Genomic DNA, 9,299 nt, shown 5'->3' with positions numbered 1-9,299 from the left:
TACGTTTTCACCTCACACCGTATTTTATGTGCGCATTTTCCTTTTACAATTATGGTAACTTTGAAACTTGTGTCTTGGAAATACACTACTGGTCATTAAAATTGCTACACCACGAAGATGACATGTTACTGATGCGAAATTTAACCGACGGGAAGAAGATACTGTGATATGCAAATGATTAGCTTTTCAGAGAATTCACACAATGTTGGCGCCGATAGCGACACCTACAACGTGCTGACATGCGGAAAGTTTCCAACCGATTTCTCATACACTAACAGCAGTTGACCGGCGTTGCCTGGTGAAACGCTGTTGTGATGCCTCGTGTAAGAAGGAGAAATGCGTACAATGACGGTTCCGACTTTGATAAAGGTCGGATTGTAGCCTATCGCAATTGCGGCTTATCGTGTCGCGACATTACTGTACACTTTGGTCGAGATCCAATGACTGTTAGCAGAATAAGGAATCGGTGGGTTCAGGAGGGTAATACGGAACGCCGTGCTGGATACCAACGGCCTCGTATCACTAGCTGTCGGGATGACAGGCATCTTATCCACATGGCTGTAACGGATCGTGCAGCCACGTCTCGATCCCCAAGTGAACAGATGGGGACGTTTGCAAGACAACAACCATCTGCACGAACAGTTCGACGGCATTTGCAGCAGCATGGACTATCAGCTCGGAGACCATGGCTGCGGTTACCCTTGACGCTGCATCACAGACAGGAGCGCCTGCGACGGTGTACTCAACGACGAACTTGGGTGCACAAATGGCAAAACGTCATTTTTTCGGGTGAATCCAGGTTCTGTTTACAGAATCATGATGGTCGCATACGTGTTTGGCGACACTGCGGTGAGCGCACATTGGAAGCGTGTATTCGTCATCATCATACTGGCGTATCACCCGGCGTGATGATATGGGGTGCCATTGGTTACACGTCTCGGTCACCTCTTGTTCGCATTGATGGCACTTTGAACAGTGGACGTTACATTTCACATGTGTTACGACCCGTGGCTCTACCCATCATTCGGTCCCTGCGAAACCCTACTTTTCAGCAGGATAATGCACGACCATTTGTTGCAGCTAGATCTCTCACCAACTGAAAACGTCTGGTCAATGGTGGCCGAGCAATTGGCTCGTCACAATACGCCAGTCACTACTCTTAATGAACTGTGGTATCGTGTTGAAGCTGCATGGGCAGCTATACCTGTACACGGCATCCAAGCTCTGTTTGACTCAATGCCCAGGCGTATCAGGGACGTTATTACGGCTAGAGGTGGTTGTTCTGGGTACTGATTTCTCAGGGTCTATGCCCCCAAATTGCGTGAAAAAGTAATCACATGTCAGTTCTAGTATAATATATTTGTCCAATGAATACCCGTTTATCTTCTACGTTTCTTCTTGGTGTAGCAATTTTAATGGCCAGTAGCGTAGATAAAGATAACTTGAACATCTTGAAGGTGTTTGAGATTGGAATCTGAGGAACATATCGTAAAAATATCGACCATTTGCTATGCATTGCCGTCTTGGAATCCGAGGCTCCATTTTGATACCCAAAAACAAATATTTTCGGGACATCTGAGGAATCACCCAAAACGAGAGGTACCATAGACTACATATACTGTAAAAAGAACCAACTCGTTTTCTCTACTTGCCTACGTTTGACCCTGTGCAGAGTGATACTTGCAGAACACGATCCTTCTGTTCGGTATACAAACGGGCCCCAACCCAAGTGCTATCCGAAACACTTGACCGTACTTTCTATCACCAGAGATCTGAGCCCCGGAAAAACTCCCTTTTTATTTGTGGCGTTGTATAGCATATTAGACAGTGCATGCTAAAATCAGGATGACAAAGATAGGCCATAGCCTCAGACCTTAACTCGTCAGAAATGTAACAGTTGCTGTCCAAATTACCAGCAATGCCAACCAGAGATGCTCGTTTTATGTGCCCAGTGGCATCTCGTACTACGATGCCGAGTGCTGAGCTCGTGTAGCTACGACGATTTCTGAATGAGAGACTCGTTGCGTAATCCTCCCCACATGCAGAATATATAGGGTAATGTACACACTCATTGAAAATGAATATCTCTTTAATTAAAGGAGATAGAGATGAAGCATAATGTTAGTGAGGTACGTTAAGGTCCAACTAAAGGTGTTAATTGTTCAGAATGGCCTCCTGGAACTACAATACACCGTCGCACAACGACTTGCAACAGAGTGATATGCCAAATGTATTATTGCTTCCAGAATGAGATTTTCACTCTGCAGCGGAGTGTGCGCCGATATGAAACTTCCTGGCAGATTAAAACTGTGTGCCCGACCGAGACTCGAACTCGGGACCTTTGCCTTTCACGGGCAAGTGCTCTACCAACTGAGCTACCGAAGCACGACTCACGCCCGGTACTCACAGCTTTACTTCTGCCAGTACCTCGTCTCCTACCTTCCAAACTTTACAGAAGCTCTCCTGCGAACCTATTATTGCTAATGGAATAGCATCACAAGCTTACTCAATTTGCCCTTTGAGATCCTCTAGTGTTTGTAGACCACAAACGCCGCAGTGTAAGCTGTATTCTTGGGAGTACCCCACAGACAGAAGACTAGAGAAGCTGAATCAGGAGATCTAGCTGGAAAATCCCACTCCTCTTCATGCTATCTCGCAAGAAGTGTGCGATTGACAAATGAATCCACATCAACATGAAAGCTAGGTGGCGCCCCATCCTGTTGAAAATAATAATCTTCATTTTCAAAAAAAGTCGTTTAGATCAGGAGTTATCATATGCAACATTTCTAAGTAAGAGTCGCTTTTGACTGCTCTCAAAGAAGTACGGGCTGAATAACCATCTAGAAGACAGACCACAGCAGACAGCTACCCCTGGTAGATTAAAATGGCACTCCTCGGTTACATGTGAATTCTCACTGGCCCAGTACAGGCAGTTATGGTGGTTAATTGTTCCGTTAAGTTTAAAGGTCGCTTCATCTGACCAAAGAATTTGATCTCGAAAACGATACTGTTCTCCACATCTGTTAATATACCACTCACAAAATTCACTTCGCCTATCAGGATCATCCTCGTTAAGAACAGGGAAAAGTCTTCAGATGTAAGGCTGAAGTTTCAGAGCTCGCAAAATTTTATGAACACTGCTTTTGCAGATCCAAGTCTGATGAGAGCATTGCCTCACACATCTCTTCGGGGATTGTGTGTTCGCCTGCATCAACACTTTCATTGTCTGCTGAACGTCTCTTTCTTCCACAATGCCCCTTCTTCAGATCCAGCACTGTTCCTTCGACTTCACACTTATCTCGGATTCTATAATTGTTGCTCTTTTTGGTGGTGGTGTCCCCGACTTAAGCCTCTAACGTGGTAGTACCTGACTCACATTCTCTGTTTTCCTGTAACACAAAACAACCATTTCCGGTGATCCAAAGATAACGCTACGTTCGTTTACGACCTTGAAACAGAATAAACCGTTGTCATATTTTTCACCGTCTTCTGAATTATTACCCGCTGAAGCTGTATTTCTATCTCCTTCAGTTAAAGAGACATTCAGTTTCAAAGAGTGTATGCATTATTTTAGGGCACCCTGTACATGGCATTAGTCCTTGTTGTTATGTGCGGATGCGTCGAAATCTTAATCATGTGCGTATCCCAACATGTAGTTTACTTCATGTAAGTTTGTCTTTTGTTGCATTCCGTAGTCGACGTGTTGAAATTTTAGTGCCCAGCAGCGCACAATGGCTTCTAAGTTCGTTCGCTGACACTTCTCTTGTCGTTGCGCAATAGTAAAGATATGCAGTAAGATTTGGATATAATTTCCACTAAATTTAACGAAACGCTGCTCTCTTCAAATGTTGATGAATAGAAGATGATTCTCACAACGAAAGAAAGAACCTGGTAGTATCCTCCAATAAAAATTCCTTGGAACGCGTCACGTCGTTCAAATATTTGCAGTTATCGGTAAGAATCGACATGAAATGGGGCGAAGAGTCGCAATCAGCTGTAAAGGTAGAGCAGGCCAATGGAAGAGTACCAGTGAAGGAAGTCGCATACGAGAGGGTAGTGTGGTCACCTTCATTGTCCAGTCACATTAATGTGAGCACCTGTAAAAAGGCAGAACAGCCAGTTATTAAAGCACAGACCGCTGTGATATGTGCAGCAAGAGAGTGAATAAGGATCAGGAAAGTGCTGACAGGGACATGGAGCCATTCCGGCTGCAATGACGTGGCCAGCTGCGCTAGGTATGTAGACTGAGGATGGATGGCGCGAACAGCCCGATAGGAGTGGTTCCACAAATTCTCGATTGGATTTAAATCCGGGGCGTTTGGTGACCAGGGGAAGAGGAGAATCTCATCCTTGTGCTCTATAAACCACTAACGTACATTGTGAGCTGTATGACAATTGCATTGTCCTGCAGGTAGATGCCATCGCTCCTAGGAATTGCTCACTGTATGAAGGCGTAGACGTGGTCACCAAGAACAGATGCATACTCGTCTTGATCCAGTATGCCTTCCAGAATGATGAAATCACCTAGGGAACGCCACAAAAAATTGCCCCGACGCTAACGATCCCTCCTCCGGCATGGAACCTTCCGACTACTGTTGCTGGCCTGTATACGCGAACGGCAGCCGGTCCGATGAGGCATAAAACGTGATTCTTCTGGAAAGGCCACCCTTCGCCACTCAGTGGCCGTCCAGTTGTGGTAGTGGCGTGCAAATGCCAGCCTTAGATGCCGATAAACAGCTGCCAGCATGGGTTCATAGAACAGACGCCTGCTGCGGAGGTCCATAAGCAGCAACGTTCGCTGACCGGTTGTTGTGGAGACACTGTCGGTAGCCCGTTGGTTGATCTGGGCGGTCAGTGGCTCAACAGTTGCAAGTCTAGTCACCCGTACACATCTTCCAGCCGTCATTCACCGCTGTCATCTGTGGCATATCGTGCACCAAAGTTGTCTGGGCACCGGTTTTGTATAGTGTCATTCTGCCAAGCATAATATGCTTCAACCACAACGGCAAGTGAGCAGTTTGGAAAGTTAGCTCTTTCGGAAATGCTTACACCCTTGGCCCGAAAGCCCTCCATACGGTTTCTATAACCTCGACTGGCAGTGCTACTACCTGCTTCCCGTGAGTGGTTATGGCAAGTTGACAAGTTGACGTCGAACATAGGCGATTGTCACACTTAAGTGACTGGACCGTATAACACTGCACCTAGCATTTGGAGTCATTATTTAGTAGACATGACAGTGGTCATGGAACGAATTCAGAGAAGACGGAGGCAACAGGCAGCACAGTGCATAAAAGGCGCAGTGATGCAAATAGAATTTGAATTTAAATAGGAATCTAAGGAAGGAGGGAGGCTACTATCTCTGAAAGAAATCAAGGAAAGGAAAGAAGACCGTTATTCCAGCAAAGCTGCCGGCCGGTGTGGTCGAGCGGTTCTAGGCGCTTCAGTCTGAAACCGTGCGACCGCTACGGTCGCAGGTTCGAATCCTGCCTCGGGCATGGATGTGTGTGATGTCCTTAGGTTAGTTAGGTTCTAAGTTCTAGGGGGCTGATGACCTCAGATATTAAGTCCCATAGTGCTCAGAGCCATTTGACCCATTTCCAGCAAAGCTGGGCCTCAGTTCCGCTGCCATTATCATTTATCTCCCCTAAGGATCTTAAGAATATGATGTGAAAGATTAAGGCGCGGATGGAGGCCTATAACCAGTCATTTTTCCTTAGCTCAGTAGGAGAATGTAACTGGAAGAAAGATCGCTGATACTGGTACGAAGTACCCTCCACTGCATACTTTACGGCGGCGTGAGTAGCACATATGTTGACGAGGATTATCGACTGTGACTGGAAAACAGAATAGTAGCTCATCTGCCGTAAATGTCATGTAGAATTTATGTCTCTGCTACCTGGAAAGTGTAGTCTGCGGTATAGAAGTAAGGAACCGTTTAGGGGATGACGTAAGCACCGACTTGTGCGGGCAGCAGAATGATCGGCTGCCCTCGGCACAGAACAGAACAGCAGAGCACCACAGGGGCGACGCGAGGCGCGGCAGATGGCTGCCGGCGATATGATTGGCCGGTCGTTACGTCACATTGACGCGCCGGGACACCCGGACTGCGGCTATCGGCAGGCCATCGCGCCGTGCGGCACCGCCACGGCGGCTGCTGCTGTTGCTGCCGTCTGCGTCCAGATCGCCTTCCCAGATACACGGCAGAGGCAGCTGCCGCGCGACAATGCTCGCTGCGCCCCGACACCTCTGCTCCACGTCCACAGACGCGGAAATTACGGCGAGGGGCGCCGGCACAACCGGCAGGCGCTAAGTGGGGGTCGCGCAGATGTGTGTTGGGGAGCCAGATTTTTCGTAACGAGAAGTGACGCAATGCGCTGCCATTAGCACGCCCCTTGTGCCCTACGATATCTGCTGCTGCATCTCTGAGGATCTACCGATCCTTAATCACAACGGTCAAATAACAAGCCACTGAATAGAATTCGATGAACGAATAACGCCATAGGCCAAGTGGGAATACCACTCAAGCACCGAGGGTTCCGTACAAAGTTAGTAATGTTTATGTATACAGTTTTGGAACTACACTACTGGCTATTAAAATTGCTACACCGAGAAGAAATCTATATGATAAACTGGTACTAATTGGACAATTATATTATACTAGAACTGCCATGTGATTACATTTTCACGCAATTTGGGTGCATAGATACTGAGAAATCAGTACCCAGAACAACCATATCTAGCCGTAATAACGGCCTTGATACGCCTGGGCACTGAGTCAAACAGAGCTTGGATGGCGTGTACAGGTACAGCTGCCCATGCAGCTTCAACACGATACCACAGTTCATCAAGAGTAGTGGCTGGCGTATTGTGACGAGCCAGTTGCTCGGCCACCATTGACCAGACGTTATCAGTTGGTGAGAGATCTGGAGAATGTGCTGGCCAGGGCAGCAGTCGAACATTTTCTGTGTCCAGAAAGGCCAGTAAAGGACCTGCAACATGCGGTCGTGCGTTATCCTGATGAAATGTAGGGTTTCGCAGAGATCGAATGAAGGGTAGAGCCACGGGTTGTAACACATCTCAAATGTAACGTCCACTGTTCAAAGTGCCGCCAATGCGAACAAGAGGTGACCGAGACGTGTAACCAATGGCACCCCATACCATCGCGCCGGGTGATACGCCAGTATGGCGATGACAAATACACGCTTCCAATGTGCTTTCCACGCGATGTTGCTAGACACGGATGCGACCATCACTATGCTGTAAACAGAACCTGGATTCATCCGGAAAAATGACGTTTTGCCATACGTGCACCCAGATTCGTCGTTGAGTACACCATTGCAGGCGCTCATGTCTGTTATGCAGCGTCAAGGACAACCGCAGCCATGGTCTCCGAGCTGATAGTCCATGCTGCTGCAAACGCCATTCGTGCACCAAGATCCGTCGTTGAGTACACCATCGCAGGCGCTCATGTCTGTGATGCAGCGTCAAGGATAACCGTAGCCATGGTCTCCGAGCTGATAGTCCATGCTGCTGCAAACGCCGTCGAACTGTTCGTGCAGATGGTTGTTGTCTTGCAAACGTCCCCATCTGTTGACTGAGGGATCGAGACGTGGCTGCACGGCCCGTTACAGCCATGCGGAAAAGATGCCTGTCATCTCGACTGCTAGTGATAAGAGCCTTTGGAATCCAGCACGGCGTTCCGTATTACCCTCCTGAACCCACCGATTCCACATTCTGCTAACAGTCTTTGGATCTCGGCCAACGCGAGGGGCAATCGCGATAGGCTACAATCCGACCTTCATCAAAGTCGCAAACGTGATGCTACGCATTTCTCGTCCTTATACGAGGCATCACAACAGCGTTTCACCAGGAAACGCCGGTCAACTGCTGTTAGTGTATGAGAAATCGGTTGGAAACTTTCCTCATGTCAGCACGTTTTAGGTGTCGCCACCGGCGCCAACTTTGTGTGAATGCTCTGAATAGCTAATCATTTTCATACCACAGCATCTTCTTCCTGTCTGCTAAATTTCGCGTCTGTAGCATGTCATTTTCGAGGTGTAGGAATTTTAATGGCCGGTAGTGTATATGTGCGTATACACTATCAGAACTTGGGAATCTGAACGATTTGTTCCTGTTATCGACACAAATACTGGCAAGATATTGATCATGGAAAATCCGAAACCGGATATTGAAGTATATGAAACAAAATCGTTATAACTTCTGAACGGTTTTCGTTAGGACCTTCAAACAACACGTTTAGCCGCGGGGCATAGTGGGAATTAGTATATGCAGTATGGTTTTATTTAGCGACTAAAGCCCACTTTCATTTGAATGGGTTCGTCAATAAGCAAAACTGGCTCATTTGGGGGTCTGAGAATCCTCATTTCGCTATCGAGAAGTCTCTTCACTCTCAACGGGTGACTGCGTCTTGCGCAATGTTCAGCCACGGAATAACCGGTGCGATATTCCTTGATGACACGCTGACTACCGAACGGTACTTGGAGGTTTTGGAAAATGATTTCATCATCATTATCCAAAGTGACCTTATTTTGACAAAATGTAGTACAGGCAAGACGGAGCTCGACCCCATCGAAGCAAGAGATTGTTTGATATCCTGGAGGAGCATTCTGGCTCTTGGGTGCCCGTAGGCCACTGGCATGGACCTCGATTGGCCGCCATATTCTCCGGATCTGAACACATACGACTCATTTTGGTGAGGCCATATTAAAGACAATGTGTACAGCAACAACCCCAAAACCATCAGTGAGCTGAAAACAGCCATTCAGGAAGTCATCGACAGCATCGATGTTCCGACACTTCAGAAGGTCATGCAGAATTTCGCTATTCGTCTGCGCAACATCATCGCCAGTGAAGGCTGGCATATCGAACATGTCATAACCCAAATCCGAATATATGTGGTGACGTTTAATTGTTGAATAAAGTGTATGCACGCCGTAGTTTGTAACTGGTTTATCTTTTTTTTCATATACTTCAATATGACTACTGCCTATATTTTGTATTTACTTGCAGTAATGTTCATCCATTACCGATTTTGACTGATAACGATTGCAATGTTTGTTCAAATGGCAAAAAGTTATTTTTGGTTGATATAATTACAGTTTAACAAGTTCCAAATATTTTACTTTAGCTGTACCGTGAAACCTTGCTACTTGTCTAATTTCATGATACTAGGTCATCCGGAAATACCTCATAGGTTACGATGAGTGTGTTTGTGAATATGAAAATATGTGACATATAATCATGAAACTTTTCATCGCATTGGCTTAGAAGCGTAACTG

General features: G+C 46.7%; 1 non-coding gene across 1 annotated transcript; it reads right to left on the bottom strand.

Moving 5' to 3' along the window:
- Nucleotides 1–2,311: 2,311 nt before the first annotated feature.
- Nucleotides 2,312–2,386, bottom strand: Trnas-uga (transfer RNA serine (anticodon UGA)). The gene has a single exon. It is a non-coding gene; the product is annotated as a tRNA-Ser (tRNA).
- Between the last annotated feature and the right edge of the window lie 6,913 nt (nucleotides 2,387–9,299).

The sequence above is a fragment of the Schistocerca nitens genome, chromosome 4 (assembly GCF_023898315.1).
Source record: "Schistocerca nitens isolate TAMUIC-IGC-003100 chromosome 4, iqSchNite1.1, whole genome shotgun sequence".
Classification (NCBI taxonomy): domain Eukaryota; kingdom Metazoa; phylum Arthropoda; class Insecta; order Orthoptera; family Acrididae; genus Schistocerca; species Schistocerca nitens.
Note: the sequence above shows the minus strand (reverse complement) of the source record. Positions and strands in the feature narration are given on the sequence as shown.